General features: G+C 42.0%; 1 protein-coding gene across 3 annotated transcripts in view; it reads left to right on the top strand.

Annotated features, from left to right (window-relative positions):
* POU6F1 (POU class 6 homeobox 1) overlaps window positions 1–19,162 on the top strand; it is a 200,750-nt gene that overhangs the window by 11,620 nt on the left and 169,968 nt on the right. For all 3 annotated transcript variants that reach the window (XM_069230900.1, XM_069230901.1, XM_069230904.1), the window contains exon 2: window positions 18,217–18,314. The gene's annotated coding sequence lies outside the window, so the exon portion shown is untranslated. The remainder of the gene's footprint in view (window positions 1–18,216; window positions 18,315–19,162) is intronic.

Here is a 19,162-nt window from a genome sequence, read left to right on the forward strand (position 1 = left end):
CTACCCCAATTCAACCTCGTCCTCCTCTAATTCCACATTTCTCTGCAGAAATGTCAGTCCTTATTTCATCAGAAGTTCAGTCCCTTATTCAGAAAAAGGCCATCACTCTTACCACTTCAGATCCGACAGGTTTTATCAGCTCCATCTTTCTTGTTCAAAAGAAAAACAAGAAGATGCGTCCTGTTATAAATCTCAAACATTTCAATCATTTTGTAGTGTACCAACATTTCAAAATGGAAACCATCCTCCACCTCAGAGATATTCTTCTTCAAAACGATTGGATGGTGCGTCTGGACCATCAAGATGCATATCTGGTCGCTCCAATCCATCCAGAATCCAGGAAGGTTCTTCAGTTCCAAGAGCTATACCACCTCTATCACTCTACCTCTCTACCCTTCGGTCTCTCTTCTGCTCTGTGCTTCACCAAACTCATGAAGCCCGTAGTGGCTTTTCTCAGAGCTCAAGGTGTGAGACTCATCCTATATCTGGACGATATCCTTTTATTAAACCAATCTCCTCAGTTGCTTTCGTCCCATCTAACTCTCACGTGTTTTCTTCTATCGGATCTAGGATGTATCGTCAACAGCGAAAAGTCTCTTCTCACTCCCACTCAAGTTATAGAATTCTTAGGTTTTCAAATAAATTCAGTCTCAGCCATTCTTCTTCTTCCTTCCTCAAAGATCAAATCAATCAAGTCAGAAATTTTACAGGTCGTACGCAATTCCCTTATTTCACTAAGATCTCGGGCCCGTATCGCGGGTCTTCTCTCTTCCTCCATTCAAGCGATCTTCCCAGGTCCTCTCCATTACAGGGCTCTTCAAAGATTAAAGATTTGTCACCTCAGGAAAGGACTTTGGTATTCAGACACCATTCCGCTAGATCACGATTCTCGCACAGAACTTCAATGGTGGATAGACCATTTAGACGCATGGAACGGAAGAACTATCTTTGCATCAGCCCCAGATCTTGTGTTAGAATCAGATGCAAGCCTCTCAGGTTGGGGGGCCCGTTGTGGACCAATCTCGACTGAGGGTTCATGGTCTTTAGAGGAGATCAGATTGCATATCAATTGTTTAGAGATGCTTGCCCGCTCCTTTGCAATCAGAAGCCTGGCAAAGAACAGGGTATGTTGCGCTATTCTACTCAGAATGGACAATATTTCGGCAGTAAGATATATTAATCACCTCGGAGGGACAAAATCCAAACCTCTGGTGGAATTAGCCAAGAGCTTTTGGGAATTTTGCCTTTCAAACCATCTTTCAGTTCATGCAGAATATCTTCCAGGAACTCTGAATTCCGCCGCAGATTGGCACTCACGTTACCTCCGAGATGCCAGCGACTGGAAACTCCATCCAAATATTTTTCAGCGAATTCAGAATATGTGGGGTCCATTTCGGATCGACCTTTTCGCTTCCCGTCTCAATACTCAACTTCCCTTATTCTACAGTTGGCGTCCGGATCCATTAGCATTAGCAGCCAACGCTTTCTTTCAGGATTGGTCATGTTTTTTTAAACTATGCCTTCCCTCCTTTTCTCATGATCAGCAGGGTTCTAGCTCAGATCAGGCGCCAGCAGGCCTCGGTGATTCTCATAACTCTCTTTTGGTAGTCCCAAATTTGGTTCCCAACTCTGTTGGAACTGGCAATAGATATTCCTTACCTCCTCCCATCCTTCCCGAATCTTTTATCAGATCCCATGCATCATCCTCATCCCCTCATCTTAGACAACCTGCTTACCCTTTCCGCAAGGAAGATCTCGGGCATTCCCAATCTTGCCCTTTCATTTCGACAGAGGCTTCCCAATATTTATCACAATCTTGGGCTCCGGGCACCAAGAAAGGTCCTTATGGCATAGCTGGTGTTTGGGAAGACATAGCGATCCCTCTTCTGCAGATGTAATCTTCATTGCAAATTGTTTGGCAGCTGGAGCCAGTAAAGGCAAAGCTTTTCGTACCATTAACCTATATAGGTCAGCAATCTCCTCTAATCACTTATATGTTAATGGTAAGCCAGTTGGTGAACACCCACTTGTTTGTCGCTTATTGAAGGGAGTAAAATTTTCTAATCCTCCAATGCCAAAATACATACCGTTATTGGATGTTAATATTGTTTTAAATTTTTTATTGTCATGGCCTGATAATTGTATGCTTACTCTAAAAATGTTATCCGCTAAGTTAACTATGCTTTTATGACTTGTTTCTGTCAAACGTATTTCGGAAGTTAGAGCTTCGGATATTTCTAATCGTCAGTTTACCCATTCTGGTGTTTTGTTCACAGTGACTCGCCGGACCAAGACTAATTTAACTTCTGTTTTTTATCCTTATTTTCCAGATCACCCTAAACTATGTGTCGCACAATGTTTAAAAGTTTATGAACAAAAAACTGCAGATTTAAGAACCTCCTCTGCTTCTCAACTTCTGATTTCTTTCAGGAGACCTTTTAATCCGGTATCTGCAGCTACCTTAGCACGTTGGCTCAAATGGATTATGTCCCTAGCTGGCATCGATACTTCCATGTTTGGTGCTCATTCCTCTAGTGGTGTGATGGCTTCTAAAGCATTTTGGGTGGGGTCTCGCCTTGAGGATATTCTTAAATCTGCAGATTGGTCTAACGATAATGTTTTTATTGCAAACCTGTTGAGAATGTTTCATTGAATGTAAAATGCTTTGAACTCGCATAATAGGAGCCTCCGGTCTTGCAATAAAATATAGATTTTCCTAGTTCTTTGACGGAAAGTCTTAATTTTATTAAAGACACGGAGGCGAGTATTATCCCTCCACTTGGATGTAACATTTGTTATATTTTTTCCCCCCATCTTCTAGCCTCAGCACAGGCGATACCACCATCATCATAGGACTTCAACTGCGTCCTGGCGCTCCAGTTTCCTATCTTCGCTTTCTCCCGCTAGTGTTCTTCGAGGCATGGATGCTTCTCTCATCGACCGTTCTCCATTTGCTGGAGTATTGAACTTTTGCTCTGAACTGTTGGCCAGCATTCTGGCTATTCTTATTATTTTTGCCATATTTCCATTTTTTAACTCTGACTAACCTCTCGCAAGAAAAGAGGGTTGTTCGCAGTCAAGTGATGTCTTAATACCCTATGTACATGTTCATTGGTTGTTGTTGTACCCCTATTAGTTCCCATTGGCCCTTTTCTTCTGGCCTTATGGGAACTGTAGTTTCTTGACTGCTGCTATTTAATAAAGTAAGAAAAGAAACGCATAGTACTCGCCTAGGTGTCTTTAATAAAATTAAGACTTTCCATCAAAGAACTAGGAAAATCTACATTTTTGCTTCCTTTTCAGCCAATCCTGCTTCCCAACTGATAAGACTGCAGTATAAAGTCATAATGCTTTGCCTCTAAACTGGTGTACAACTGTAGTGCAGTACACCATTATATCATATTAAGATTATAATATCTTTATTTTGGACTTTCTCATTATTTGACAGTCAGGCGACATGTTGTCCAGGATGCAGCTGACTTTCTCATCTTCATCCTTAATTGGCTGATTGCACTGCAATGATTAAACGGTTGTCTTTTGACAGTCTTTCTGGGCTTACACTTGGCAGATGCAGGACATCTTGCAAAAAAACACCAAGCTCATGGTTCCCCCGTCCCATTTAAAGGTAACCTCTGGGTTATTTCTGGAAAGGTTGCTATAATCCAGGAAAATCAATACATATTATTCCTGTGTTGAGTTTAAGGGTTCACCCTTGATCAGAGATGATATAGCCCTGGAAAGACTTGGGGGGTCATTATGACCCCGGCGGACGGCGGTAAAATGGAGAAAAGCACTGCCAACAGGCTGGCGGTACTTTTCCCCATAATATGACATTGGCGGTTTGGCTCAAGCCAAACCGCCAAAGTACCACTCCGTCCGCCACAGTGGTAACAGGCGTCACTAGGCCTCCCGCAGGAATATGACCCCGCCTACCGCCATGGTTTTCGTGGCCTCCTTACCGCCACAAAAACCATGGTGGTAGGCACTATCAGTGACAGGGAATCCCTTCCCTGTCACTGATAGGGGTCTTGCCTGCCCCCTCCCTCTCCCCAGGTTCCCCCCCCCCACTCACCCAACCACTCCAGACCCACCCCAACATACATGCACCTTCACGCACCATCGTACACACTCATATACACACTCATACCCACATTCACCCACGCATGCATAGATCCGTTCACACACATATCCACACTCACTGAAATACATACAAGCACACGCACTCACACATCCATACATGCACACATATACAACACGCAAAACATACCTGTATTCACGCACACACAAACATTCACACACGCCCACACACACACACACAACACCTCCCTCCCCTGTCGGAGTACCCGACTTACCTGATTTCAGGGGTTCCTCCGGCAGGAGACGGGACAGGGCGCTGCTGCCAGCATCTGCGTCTGCCAGCAGAACACCGCCAGGCCCTATCATGTGTCATGATACGGTCTGTGGCGGTCTACTGGCGTGGTGCTGTTGCTGGCAGCAGCACCACCTTACCGCCATCTGCCACCATGGTCGCAGCCGGAATTCCGCCTTCCTTCTGGCGGAATTCTGGCTACAGTCATAATTTGGCAGATGGCTGGTAGCTGCAGCAACGGTCTTTTGGCAGCCGTCGCTGCGGCAGTAGATGTTTTTTACCACCAATGTTATAATTAGGGCCATAATTTTTGTCAACCTAGACAAAGCAGCCGACAAAATGGAAATGTCAAAAGAGTTGGACATTCTGACCCCCATCCTCCACACTCCCAATCAACATTGATATATGACAATAATGACTTCGTAATGATGGCATCCTTTGATGTCAAGAAAAATAAAGTAGAAAACTTGGATCAAAGGCTCCCACCACCACTTTTGGCAAGAGAAAATACTTATTACTTATCCCTCCCCTTTGGCTGCTTTCATATACTCTATCATTCTAAAGAATTCAACACAGAATAAGAAATCAGCTGTTTCAGAGGAAGCAGAACAAGGCCAGAGTATACACCTCCACATAGGCAGGGGCCAGAACAACAGGTACATGGTGGAAAAGCGAAAAAGAAATCCCAAATCTCTAAAAGGCAAGAAACACAGCACATCAACAAGGTATACTATATCCCAGACATTATGGTACACATACTCCTGGACAGGAACTCTTTTCCCTAATTTCTCCATCCACTTTCTATATACTGAGACCAGAACACTAGTCATTTTTTAAACCCTGCAAAACAGACCCATTTTACTGCCAGTGCTTCAAACCCGTGCTTTATTAAACTAGCGATAAACATATTTGAGTCAACCATAGAAGCACAAGATTTTTAAAAAAGTCGGGACCGTAGAGAGTAGCTTCTTGCAGAATACCTAAGTGAGCCTGGCTTTCCCATATAGAACCCTCCAAGAGATGATCAAACCAAACATGATGAGGATCAGCATTTTCAAAGGAATTCGCCTCCAGTGACCTGTGTAAACACACACACTACACAGACTGGAAAGCTTTTTTCTGCTCAAATACTGGCCACAATGTTCGAGGATGCTTTAGGTCAGGTAATTCCACTTCATAAGGTTACCACTTGAAGAACTAAAAACCTTAGCAATGGGCTAATCCCCCTCTCATGAAGCCTCTATGGTTTGAGACACTGCGTTACAAGAAAAAACAGTGATTCCTTTAGTACCAAGTCTTCTTAAACCTGTTAAGAACAATTCTTTATTCCATTTCCACCAGGACCTGGACAGAAGAGAGCCCTGATTCAAATCTTTGGTTTGATTAACACCCCTGCCTCACAAATTGGCTCCAAAGCAACATGACAGTGTTTTAGGCTCTACTTCAAATTGCCTAAGGGGAGCAGGTGGATGGGCTCTGTGTGTCGGAAGGTGTGCTAGAACTCATAACACCTGTGGCCCAAAGTATTTACTGGTGGTTGATATTAATTCAAGTATTCTGTTCTTAACATTTGTTTTTTCAGTAAAAGCTTGGCAACAATCTTGAGAGTTGTGAGTTATTCAGCCCTTATTGGTTGCTACAATGCCACATGTGCTTGTTGTTCTACATACAGAGGAATAAAGGCAAAATTGTTTTCAAGAGACAATCAAGGGAGGTTGTCAAGGAAGGTATGGTCACTTTGCATCAGACTTTACAGCAGACATCACTTATCCTCTCAATCAGAAATGGCTACTCTTTTTTGTGCATTTCTTTATTAAATTGTTCAGAGCAGCAATACGGTGGGCAGTTCCCATAATGCACATAAAAAAATCACCTTCTATTCTAATTGTATCATTACAAACTTACATCTACAGATTACCATGATTGATTCATGTGGGATCATACTTTTGTTGCAGTACATTTATGTCTTTATTGTCCAGTTTACTAGTGCTACTTTACAGTATGTTCCAATTCTGTACTGTATATGAATGTAACAAAATACGAGTCAGCAAACTAAAAATAAAGTAAAACAGAACATAAAGGCATATAACAGATTAATAAAACAGCAATTGACAGTGACTGCTGTGCAATAAAGTACAGTGTAGTATAGCATAATATAGTATAGATGTCCCAAATAAGTTCAGGGTTATGCTGCTAAATGCAACACTTCATTCCATATCACATCATAGCATCTCAGCAACCTTTCCTCACCCGTGAAGGGTATTTCGTATCTGTGTTTCAGAAGCCCAAGACATTACAGTATCATTTCTTATTCCCCCAAAACTTATAGGTGTATGGCTCCTGTATTGGTGGTTGGGGTGTCGAACGTTTTACCACATCATTTCCAACTTGCCCATAAGTTTATGATGCTTCTGCTAGCGGCCATTAGGGGTAGTGGAGGTAGAAGGGTGTGTGTAGGGTGGTTCCTCACAGGCTATGTACTATAAGTCAACAAGGTGCATAAATGGTCCCCATATCCTATCAAACATGAGGAGGTGGTCCTGTATCTTGTATATACACCTCTCATGGGTGGATAGTCAAAATAGTTCTGTCATTCACTCCTGGTGCATAGGTATGGTCGGGGTGCACTTGTGTCTCAGGATCACCATGGACTCTAAATGACCAGGTGTTAAAATAAAGAACTGCAGCACAACTCCACAGGATTGTCTGATGAATTATTGAAGAGAAGAGACAGAGAATATCAAGGGCCCAGGGAGCAGAGGTTACCTGTCACTGGGCTCATAACACTTAAATGTTCTCCAGTAGAATCAATTGTCCAACAATAAGAACAAACAAATAATATAAAATCATACACACCACAGAATGAAATGACAGCATGTAGAAAGAGTAATAAACCACACATCTTCCCCACATAAACAATGCGTTACATTAATACACAGAATACCGAGAAAAACAATTGCACTTTTTCAGTTACCAGATTACTCTTCAGTTCATGAACTTACAATGAACCTTTTATGACTCATGTACTGTGTGGACGTGCAGTTCCTTCAAAACCTTGACATTATAGCTGTTGTTTTGATGACACCATCTCTGCAGGTTATTAACCCATCCTCACTTTGACTGGGACACTCATTGTATGCTTTCTTACGATTCTCTAACCCACACACACACCTGCACCACCTCCTAGCAGGTCAAAAACAATTCTTGCTACTCTCAAAATATCCCACCGTTGACCATTCGTCACTCCCACTGCATTACCTCTCACTTCAGTCACTTGTACAGGATCTCTAAATTTGGATAGACCTTTCCATCACAAAATGGATCTCTAATGTGTACCCAGTACCCAAAAATGACTTTGGATGCTGCACACACTCCTCTCCTTTTGCCATTGCTGTTACTGTGCAATAAGCCCTGAATGTCACTTGTCTGTTTGGCTCCTTTGCACAAAATACTTATGTAGGAAAGTGCCACTGTTGGCATGGTTACCCCCCACTTTTTGCCTAGTGTCGATGCCAACTTTGATTGAAAGTGTGCTGGGACTCTGCTAACCAGGCCCCAGCACCAGAGTTCTTCCCCTAAAACTGCACCTTTGGCTCCACAATTGGCACAGCCATGGCACACAGTTAGGTCCCTTGTAAAAGGTACCCATGGTACTAAGGGCCCTGTGACCAGGGAAGGTCTCCAAGGGCTGCAAAATGTATTATGCCACTCTAGAAGACGCCTCACTTAGCACATGCACACTGCGTTGCAGCCTGTGTGTGCTGGTGGGGAGAAAAAGACAAAGTCGACATTGCACCCCTCTCAGGGTGTCATGCCCACAAACCACTACCTGTGGCATAGGTAAGTCACCCCTCTAGCAGGCCTTACAGCCCTAAGGCAGTGTGCATTGTACTACAGGTGAGGGCATAAGCTGCCTCAGCAATATGGCCCTACAGACTCTAAGTCCATTCGTAGACATTGTAAGTGCAGTGTAGCCATATTGTGTATATGGTCTGGGAGTTTGTCATTACGAACTCCACTGCACCATAATGGCTATACTGAATATTGGGAAATTTGATCTCAAAACATCTCAGCACAATAAACCCACACGGATGCCAGAGTGGGATTTATTGAACAATGCACACAGAGGGCATCTTAGAGATGCCCCCTGTATGTTAGCCAAACTGCTAGTGTAGGACTGACCGATCTGTGCCAGGCTGCCACTTTCAGACAAGTTTCTGACCACATGGGGTGAGAGCCTTTGTGCACTCTGTGGTCAGAAACAAAGCCTGTCCTTGGTGAAGGTGCTTCACACCTCCCCACTGCAGGAACTGTAACACCTGGTGGTGAGCCTTAGAGGCTCAAGCCTCGGGTTACAGCCCAGGAGCACTACAGCTAGTGGAGATGCCTGCCCCCCGGACAAAGCCCCACTTTTGGCGGCAAGTCAGATGGAAAAATTAGGGAAAACAGGGAAGAGTGACCACCCCAGCCAGGACCACTCCTAAGGTGTCCAGATCTGAAATGACCCCCTCCCTGCAGAATCTTCCATTTTGGTTTGGAGGACAGGGACCAAGAGGGATAGGAATATGCCCCCTCCCCAAAGAGACTGGGCACAAGGAGGGTGTAGCTACCCTCAGGGACAGTAGCCATTGGCTATTGCCCTCTGACCCCTAAAACGCCCCTAAATCTAAGATTTAAGGCCCTCCCTGAACCCAGCTCACCAGATTCCTGCCAACCTACAAGAAGAAGAAGGACTGCTACGCTGAAACCCCCAGGAGAGAAGAAGGAAGACAACAACTGCTTTGGTCCCAGCCCTACTGGCCTGTGCCCTGCTTCAAAGTACCTGCAAAAAGACCAGGGACCCGTTCAGCGGGCCCAGCGACCTCTGCTAACTCCAGAGGACTGCCCTGCACTCAAAAGGACCAAGAACTCCCGGGGACAGCAGCTCTATCTAAAGAATCCTTCAACCAAATACTCCCACCTGACTCCCGATGCGTGAGTCTTGACCCCTGTGCATCCGATGTCCAAGGCCCGTGTCCAGGTGGTCCACCCAGCAAGAGAGGCTCCCCAGGCGACTGCGAGCAAGTGCCTACCCTGGGTTGACCTCTCCACCCCTCCACGATGACGCCTGCAGAGGGAATCCCAAGGACCCCCTGACCGTGAAGCTCCGGATAAAGATATCCAACACCAAAGAACACACTGCACCTGCAGCCCCTCAGGCCTTGGAGAAGCTGACCCCTGGTGCCTCAACGTTCAGCAGGCGGCCCTCCTACCTGTCCGACCGGTGGTGTGCCCGAGACACCCCTCTGGACCTCACCTGCAGCCTCTGAGTGACCCCCGGGGTTGCCTCATAGACCAGCATTGGAAACCCGACGTCCTGGTTGCACCCTGCACCTGGCGGCCCCTGTGCCGCTGAGCCTGTGTGTTTGGTACCTATGTGTGGCCCTTCCAGTGTTCTTCTAATCACCCCTGGTTTACCCTCCGAGCCACAGGTACTTATCTTTAGGCAGACCTGACTCCAAGTACCCCCTGTCTCCATAGGAGCTCTCGTTAAATTTGCTCAAAATTTGACCTCTGCACCCGGCCGGCCCTGGGTTGCTGGTGATGGGTGTTTGGGGTTAACTTGAACCTCAACCAGTGCACTTCTTAAAACCCAAAGACTGAAACTGTAAGTGTTGTACTTACCTGTAAACCAACCTAACATTTATTTCCCCAGGAATTGTTTCTGAAAATTGCAGTGTCCATTTTTATAACAGATTATTGCCAATATTTCTAAAACTGTATTACTTACCTACTTCAAACAAAGTACTGTTGACACCTGTGTGAAATACGAAACGTTTAAGGTACTTACCTGAAACTTGAATCTTGTGGTTCTAAAAATAAATGAAGAAATATATTTTTATAACATAAAAAACATTGGTCTGGAGTTAAGTCATTGAGTGTGTGCTTCTTCTATTTTCTCTGTGTGTACCTCAAATGCTTTGCACTAACCTCTGATAAGCCTAACTGCTAGACCACACTACCACAAAAGAGAGCATTAGTATTATCTACTTTGTCCTCTGTTAAGCCTCTGGGGAACACCCCTGGACTCTGTGCACACTATATTTCACTTTGATATAGTATATACAGAGCCAGCTTCCTACAACTTATATCACACATCATTAAAACCCTTTACCATTCATAACTGACACTGCATTGAAACCACCTTCCTTCCTCACATTGCTTCAAATGGAACAACACCTGTGACAGACTGCTATAGGACCATAATATATCCCTAACAGACTCAATATAGTCTATTTTTCCCCTATATACAGTCTTAGAACACTCAACAAATACTCTATTGAATCTTTCCACCTTGCCATTGGCTTGGGGATGGTAGAGTGGTGTATGCAAATATTTCATACTTACTATAAAAATCCTTCAGAACAGTTGAAGTGAGCTGAATGCCGTTATTTATTATTAGCTTTTCAGGAACTCTCTTTTGCAAAAATATCTTGAGCTAAACATATAACATTGACTGTAGTAAGTTCAGATGCCGCTTTGACCTCCAGCCACCTCAAAATGTGATCTACTAACATAATCATATACTTCAAATGACCTGGAAGAACATGGAAAAGAACTAAGGAAACTACTGCCCCCCTCTGCCAAACCCTTGTAGGTCATTCCACTGGAGCTAGAGTGGAAACTGAAGCGACAATATGCTTGTCACTAAGGTTACAGTGAATACAGTTGGTTACTACCACTTACACCCCACATTCCATTACAGGCCACCAGAAACTGTTCTTAATTCTCCTTTAGGCTGCAGCCATTCCTATGTGATCTACATGAGCTGTTTCAATGATTCTTTGTCTTATGAGTAATCCAACTTCAATTGTTAACTCATCCACTCTTTGCAAAACGGTTGTAAACCAACCTCAAGTGACTTTTCCTTGGCGCAGGCTGTGATCACATATTTCATGACCTCATTCAATACCACATTCTTCTTTCGTTTAACCAACCCTTCATTCATGTCAGGATATCTCACATCATCTTCCACTTTAGCTATAATGCACACTTCTATATAGCTTTTTCAGGCAATTTATCCCGTATCCCATCATCATAACTCAAACTAGGGAAAAACGGCCTTCACATTTTTTCCTCCTGCAATCTACTCTACTTTGAATGTGAATTCAGAAACTATGCGGCTAGTCTAACATTTGATATTTTGATGCTTTCACCTGATAAAATGCACACTGATGGACAATGGTCTTTTCTGTTAATTCTGTACATATTCAGGGTTCAACAACTCTTCATCAAAAGTGTAGTACTAAAGAAATGCAGCACAAACCCCACAGAAGTTTCTGATGACTTTTTAAAGAGAAGGCTGCCACAACAAGGGCACAGGGAGCAGAGAGTAACTCACTGGGCTCATCAGACAACACTTGAATGATCTGTAAAAGAAGACACTGTCCACCAATAGGGGTGACTGGAATATTATAACACAGGGGTCTTCAAACTGTGGGGCGGGCCCCCCTAGGGGGGCCTCAAGTGATCCCAGGAGGGTGCGCAAGTTCTGGTCAAAGCAGCCATTACACAAAAAACAGTGTTTTGTTTTAAGAAAAAACATGTTATTGCATTTTAAAAAAGGTAACAGTACTTAATTGCAATGTTTAAATACATCTAGACATATTTAAACAATGCTATCTTTATTAAATAATTGTGAAAAAATTCTGAAGGGGGGGCCCCAATGATTTTTATTTTTCAACTGGGGGCCCTATGTATGAACACATTTTCCCATAGAATGGGTAAAACCCTTTGATATATCTGGCCCTAAATTACTAAATTACATAATGGAGAAATAGTAAAGCTCCACACCAGGTTATCATAATAATGCTTAACATCCAACATGACAAGCCCATCAAAAAAATAACTTTTGTTTGGCAGAAGACTGAACAGCTTACGTATGGGTTTTCATATTTCCTTATCAGACACTTTCTGGACGTAATATATGTTAGATAAGCAGCTGTGTATTTGGATACTACTAGTTTTTGCTGGAGTATCCTTGGTCTGGTTCCTAAGAATACTCAGTGGGTTAAGCACAGGGCATTACAGATGATACATTGTGAAATTGTAGACCAATTTAATGTTGTTCCGGGGTAATGTGATTCCAGGATTTGCTCTGAGTTTTGTTTAGGAGATTTGGTGCTCCTCGCTAAAGCTTGCTGACCTATTATGCATGAGAAAGTGTGTGGTGGGGTGTAGCTTAATTTAAACTCTATATGAAAAGTCTAGGTATGAGAAAAAAATGTTTTAGCATTCTGAGCGTATTCAGAGAAGATTTCACTACTCTGTTGTCCCTATTTAAGAATGCAAACTTGGGTCCAAATGTACGAGAATTCCTAGATTTCAATTAGGTCTTTTGAGGGTGTACCTGTCCTAAATCAACAGGCCAGGATAGCCTTCCTAATGCCGTAGACTCCATCAAGATGCAAGTATTGAGGTTTTGGAACTTAAACAACTAAGTATGAAGGATTGAATTAGTACTAGCAGAAAGCTAAGGTAAATCTTGAATATTTCCATGTAGTACTGGTCAAAGGTGTATGGGTACAAGGAAATGCACACATGTAAGAGTATAGTCAGTAGTGCTGTGGGATGGATAGTGTTGTATGCAGCAGAGAAGCCTTGCAGAATTAGTTCATCTGCCCCATTAGAGTTGGCCTAGATGCTGAGCTCATGTGTGGTTGAGAATAGGATGTAGTCAGCCCTTATCCTGGGACAAAAGCCAACAAGTACGTAAGAAAATGTGGATTTATTCCATAAGTTCCAGCCTCTCGATGCAGTGCCTTTTCCATCTGCTTGTCCAGGAACCATCTGTTTGTAAGGGAATTTATGTCAAGACCAGAGTTCTCTAACAGTGGCGTACTGCTAATCAATGCACATTTAATTTATTTTTACATGTTATCAGTAATGAAGGAAGCATTGGTGATAATCTCTGCTACTTCTGCAAATGTTTTGATTCATAGAATTTCCTTGAAAACTGTTAGAGCATAGCTTGGCCGGGGATCCAGTATTTTGCTTTGTAATATTAGTTATTTTAAAGATCCTTTGTACAGAGGAGGGAAGTCTCAAAATTGCTTCTTAGCTACAGAAGTTGGCAAATCTGGTTGCATGTATGTGTCATTTGGTGCTACCTTGAGAAAAGTATGTAGTTCTTTTATCTTTTCCAAGGAGCAAAAGGCAAGGGTATCAACACACATGTGCAAAGGAAACATTTTATTTATGCATGTGATATCTATTATAAGGTAGAAAGTGGCTTTTCAGAAGCCTACTTATAGGTACTTTATGATCTGACCAACATCCACGATTCCAGCCTAGAAAGTGATAATTTGCCTAATATTTCCCCCACTCCATTTAGTAATGAGAGAGGACAGCAGTTGGAGGGATCATCTCCTCATCCTTTCTTATGGATGGGTACGATTATGGCGGACTTCCAGGAGGAGGGTATAACCTTGTGGGTCCAGATGGAGTTACAGGCGAACATTAAGGCTATAGACCACTAGGCCTGATTGCTCAAAAACACATCTCTAGGAACTCTAGACCTGGGTGGGTGTTAATTGGTAAAACTGACTGCATTCCGTTCTCAGAGCCCTACCTTGTTAAATCTTCATACGCAGCTTTGTGGTTAAGGTAGTGAAATGCTGTATCCATGTCTCGAGCTTACATTTGAGTCTTGAGTTCTTTAGAGGTCCTTAACACCCCTATCTTACAAAATCCCAGAATGCTTTTTTTTGATCGACTGAGGCCTACCGGACTTCCTAAGCCATATACTGTAATTTGCTCTTTGTAAATTTGATTAATTGTTTATAAATCTTTTTCACATCTAAAAGCCTTATTTCCCCTTTCTCACTGTCATGTCTGTTCTTAAGTACAGCCGCAGGGGCTCTTTTAGAGTTAAGACATTCTTCGTGGAACAACTCAAGGTGGATAGATCTGAACGTACAAATGCAGGCTCCCTTCCTGTACTTCCAAACTAAAAGCCCATTGCTTCCCCTAGTAATTCCAGCTTTTGTATTATGACCTCACCTGAGTCGTCATTTGTATTTATAAGGTATAAATAAATAGCCTTTCATTGTTTCATTAATGTAAAATTGATTGATGTTCAATTGTTATTAGTTCTAGATATAGTTGACTGCTTAGATTCGTCACCACTTTGCAAAGCTGGGACCTACAATTTGGTAGCTTGTCATTTTGTACCACTGTTGGCAAGTAGAGCAGAAACTACTGCTGGTCGAGGTCACTTTCTAGTCTTTGCCCACAGACATGTTCATAATCAAGTGGCAGGCCTCCAAGTTCAATATCATATATTCAATAATACTTTCACGATTGCTAGATCTGTACGTGCGTTTTTGGTGGGTTGACTGGTACAGTGCAGACAGTAATGCTTGCATTTGTAAGGGGCACTGGCCTAATCTTCGAGAATCAGTACATACATCCTTTGATATTTTGTAATAATTAGGCAACTATGAAGGTGTGTTCCTTCACGAATACCTATAGTATAAGTTTTGGTGTTTCCAGAGAAGATGAAAAAATGTTTTATTAAAACAAATGAAATTATGTAAAATGAAACAAAAATATAATTGATGATCAAGAAACAATTTGGTAATTTCCATAAATAGTTGGGGCATTCTTTAATTGGAACGTTAGATTACTCATTGACGATCTACAAATCTTTAGTGGTAAAAATGTCAATTGCACCGAACCGTTTGAATCATTTCTTATAAACAATTAATGTGGGACGTTTAGATTTATGTGAAGTTAAAGTAGTACCAGAACTACATAGAAAGTGACACCACTGCAAAAAAAGACTTGTGTCACAAGTCAAGTACGTCTACCCTTGTTAAAAATCACAAACATAACACTGATATGTAACACCCGACTGTAAGATTAATATGAAAATATAGACATATGCCAGCTATTTTAACCATTACTATTTCTATAACCTGAGTTACAGCCCCGAAGTCTAAACCAGTAAGATCTTTATTACCTAAGGGATATCTGTGCTGTATACTGCCAGGAACTGTGAAAGCCTCAAGACACCTCTAAGTGTACTGTAGAAATGTAAGTACCCATGATGCAATGCATGATTGAGTCTCGGGATTTTGGCAGAAAACTGTTAGTGCTATCCAGACAGTGACGCAGATGGTGACAGTATAATTAGCATCCGTGCTCGCAGTATGACAGAAAAGGCTATAAAAGCACCACACTAGGACATGCATAGTGTCACGAGCTGGTAAAAAACATAACTCGCGCTCCTAATCAAGTATCTTGTGTGCACCGCGAATAGGTGTAAACTTACCAAGCACCTGGGATCCCGAATGTGAGACACAATGCTCTCCTTTATAGCTTGTATCTGCACAGCAAGTAATAAAATGATATTAAATAAGCTGCTCACTGAACGCTTTACCGTGAGGTTAAATTATCAGGGTGGAGACTTCCTCCCCTTAGGTGTAATTGTGCACTGTCTACATAATCTTACTATGTGTAATATATATTGTTTTTAGATTAATGGTTCATGATGTTTTTAAAATAATTTGTCTTTTAAATTGGTTGTACACACCATTGTTTTCTCCTGATGCGGCCTTTAAGAAATAGGCCCAAACGTGTCCACCATATGGATTGTCAGAAGCCCACGGTAAAGACTCATAAGAATCGTTTGGATTGTGGATCGTTGCTTTTGATTCATAGGAGATGTTGGACACACAATCTTTCCAGCCGATCCTTTATCTTGACTTTTCTATCATTTGATGGTTCATAATCGAAAATTTGGCCATGACCATCACTGTTAGGATAATGTTTGAACGAGGATTGAGTAGCAATGATGTTATATGATTTATAGGCTTGATTAGCAATACAATTTGCGTTTATGATAAACATCATAAGTGCTGTGTTATGTGTTAAATTTGTACATATATAAAAATATATCCGCTTTATAAAAAATTCTTCTAAAATAACATATACTGGAAAGTAATTATATAGCCGATAACAGTTCAAGTGTTATTGTCTATAATGAAAGATTTTGACTAATCCCGCTAGATAACCTATGTTTTTTATCTTATGCTTTATTGTCTGAAAGGCTGGCCCAGCCTAATTTCTTAACCATTTGTGCAAAACCCCCGTCTTAATTATTTCCAACCTTTTAGTGTGCAAGCCCACAGCTGGGCATCCAAGAGAGAGATTGTCAATACTGATGAAAGTTTCAGTCTTTTGACAGACATATGACTTTTAACTGCCTACAGCTCTATAACATGTGAGCTGTTGGAATGTGTGGTGTTAAGTTTTCTATTATAAAAATGAGCGCACTGTATCACTGGCTAAAAACCCAGAGTCATTGAAAGTCACTTTCATGACTCTGGCAAGTAGTTTTTTGGCAAGTAGTGCTCAGAAGGTACGGGAAAGAATTGATGGTATTTGTGTGACATGTATGATGGTCGGATATAAATTATATTTCTCTGGAAATGCCCCTCTGCTAAGGACTTGATGGCATTATCCAGACAGAATCGCATGCAACTTCTAATAGTTTAGTATCAGAGACGTTTTAAGGCATGGGCAAAGTTGGCTCTGGCCCATGGCCCCAGCCTTTTAGGCCCCCCCCCTTCGAGCCAGTTCTGTTCTGCAGAGAGTCTTGCCCTGATGATATTCAATCATTCTTAAGCAGATTGTTTTTAAATACCTTTAATTTATTTTTAGTGAGGGGGGTTTGTGAGAGCCTATTACAGATATTTTGCAGAGAAATGTTGTGTTTATGTTTCATGCAATATCCATAAAAAGTTTCTTTTAGATCAAAACAAGACCTCACATATGAGAAATGGGAGGGCGTCACAGAGATTATTTGCAGTAATATTAGTAAATTGCTGCTATGTTACACTATTGAAAACACACATCACTATACCTGAATATTTGATGTAAACATTTAGAATTTGGACACGTGTGCCTGTGCACTGTCAGTGATCTGGCTATGGAGGGCATGAAAGAGCTGAAATTGGATAATAAATGCAGAGCTGTTCCAAACAGGGCCCCTCAAATTACTTTTGGCCCAGGGCCCCTAAAATTCTTAAGATATCCCTATCTATTATTTTTCCAGTACGACAAAGAGGACAAAATCTCTTTCCAGAGCTTCAGGTGAAAAAGATGACGTACCTATCAATCTAGGGGAAAAAAAGGAAAATGCACTTTTAATTATGATTGTTTAATAGCTCACTGATGGAACTAAGTTTAGCAGAAAAGAAAGCAGTGGCAATCTACATTTGCAGATGAAATCTACAAGCAAAAGGTACTTTTCAGGTCCTGGAATACAATTTAAGTTTGCCTCATTGAAGACCACTGCGAGTTCAAGAGATACATTTGTACTAAGTCTGATTAGGTCTGCCTACGTTTCAGCACCTTCTCTCTTGGCCTCTACCATGGTTTACAAGTCTATCAACCCAACTCAGTAAGACTTGGTCCTTGGGCATGAACAGCCATATATGATTTATTCCTTCCTTTTGGATATTTACCTAGAGTAACCATACCAGGTTTGGTGTCTGTATCCCCCATTAATCTTTATTTCCCTTGCAGTGACATGCCTGAATAATCCCCAAAAATGCATACATGAGAGACAACCTCTCCCCACCAACATAACAATGGTAGTGCTTGCAAAGTATTGCAGGATACTGCGTTTCTACGTTTCCTTTCTGACTGGGTTGAAGAGGCGGTGTATGTACTGTTTTTCACGTTTAGGTACTAAGGACCACCCTAGCTGGCACTTGTCAGCAAACAAAGCACATATGACATTTTGTGTTCAGAGTCATACTACAAGAAGTGTATTATAAATATTCTTATTTTACTATTAGGTGGAGTGGAACAACCTCTGCATGGAGCCTGAACAAGATCCAAAAGACGAGTGCCAAAACGTGTTGGTGTGCGCACAGCGCATAGAGGAAAACAGAAGGTGCCTTACTATATATTTTATTATGTTACTGTAATTCTGCAAGACTAAAGCCTCCCTGTCTCCATGATCTGATACCTCTGCATTCAGGTACTCCCATCAGCATTGGACTCTAACCTTTCCTCATATTCAACAATAATAGGGCTGGCTAAGACTGCATTGGGGACCTTGTGGGAAAAGACGATACAGAAGAGGAAGGAGAGGCAAGGTTGCAATGACAAGGCTTTCAGTCAAATGGCAACTTTTTGTAAAGGCAGCATAATCCCAACACGTTTGTGAATGACGTTTCTCGCCATACTATTTCATATCTTTTTAACAAGGAAGAGATCAGTCCCTTCAATAAAGCTTTGAGTAGGACATTGGTGTAGACAGGCTTTTAAACAATGGTGTGAATTAGGTGGAAACTATGGATTCGCAAATTGTCTGGATATGCCTACTCCTTAAGTCACCATAACAATAACATGTATTGTTATATTTTGTCGTGTTAGTAGTTTTTTGTAGAGCGCACGTACACCAGAACAGTTTCTTTGTGTTGGGTAACAGAGGAAAGAACACTGCTTGCAGGAATTAATCATAGGCCTGTCTGAAGAGCCTAGTCTTCAGGAGTTGCCGGAATCTCATATAGTTGAGGGTGGATCTGATCTCTGGAAGGAAGGAGTCATAGAAGCAGGGAGTGAGAACAGAGAATCTGGAACCCCCCAGTCCGTTCTTTTTAAATGAGGGGACTGTGAGGAGATTAATGTGAGTGGACCTTAAGTTGTGATTGGGGGTGTATGTTTTGATTCTCGATGATGTGGAAGCTGTACTTTTGCCATTGAGGGATTTAAAGATTATAGCTAGTTTTAAGGATG

This window comes from Pleurodeles waltl, chromosome 4_2, assembly GCF_031143425.1.
Source record: "Pleurodeles waltl isolate 20211129_DDA chromosome 4_2, aPleWal1.hap1.20221129, whole genome shotgun sequence".
Taxonomy (NCBI): Eukaryota; Metazoa; Chordata; class Amphibia; order Caudata; family Salamandridae; genus Pleurodeles; species Pleurodeles waltl.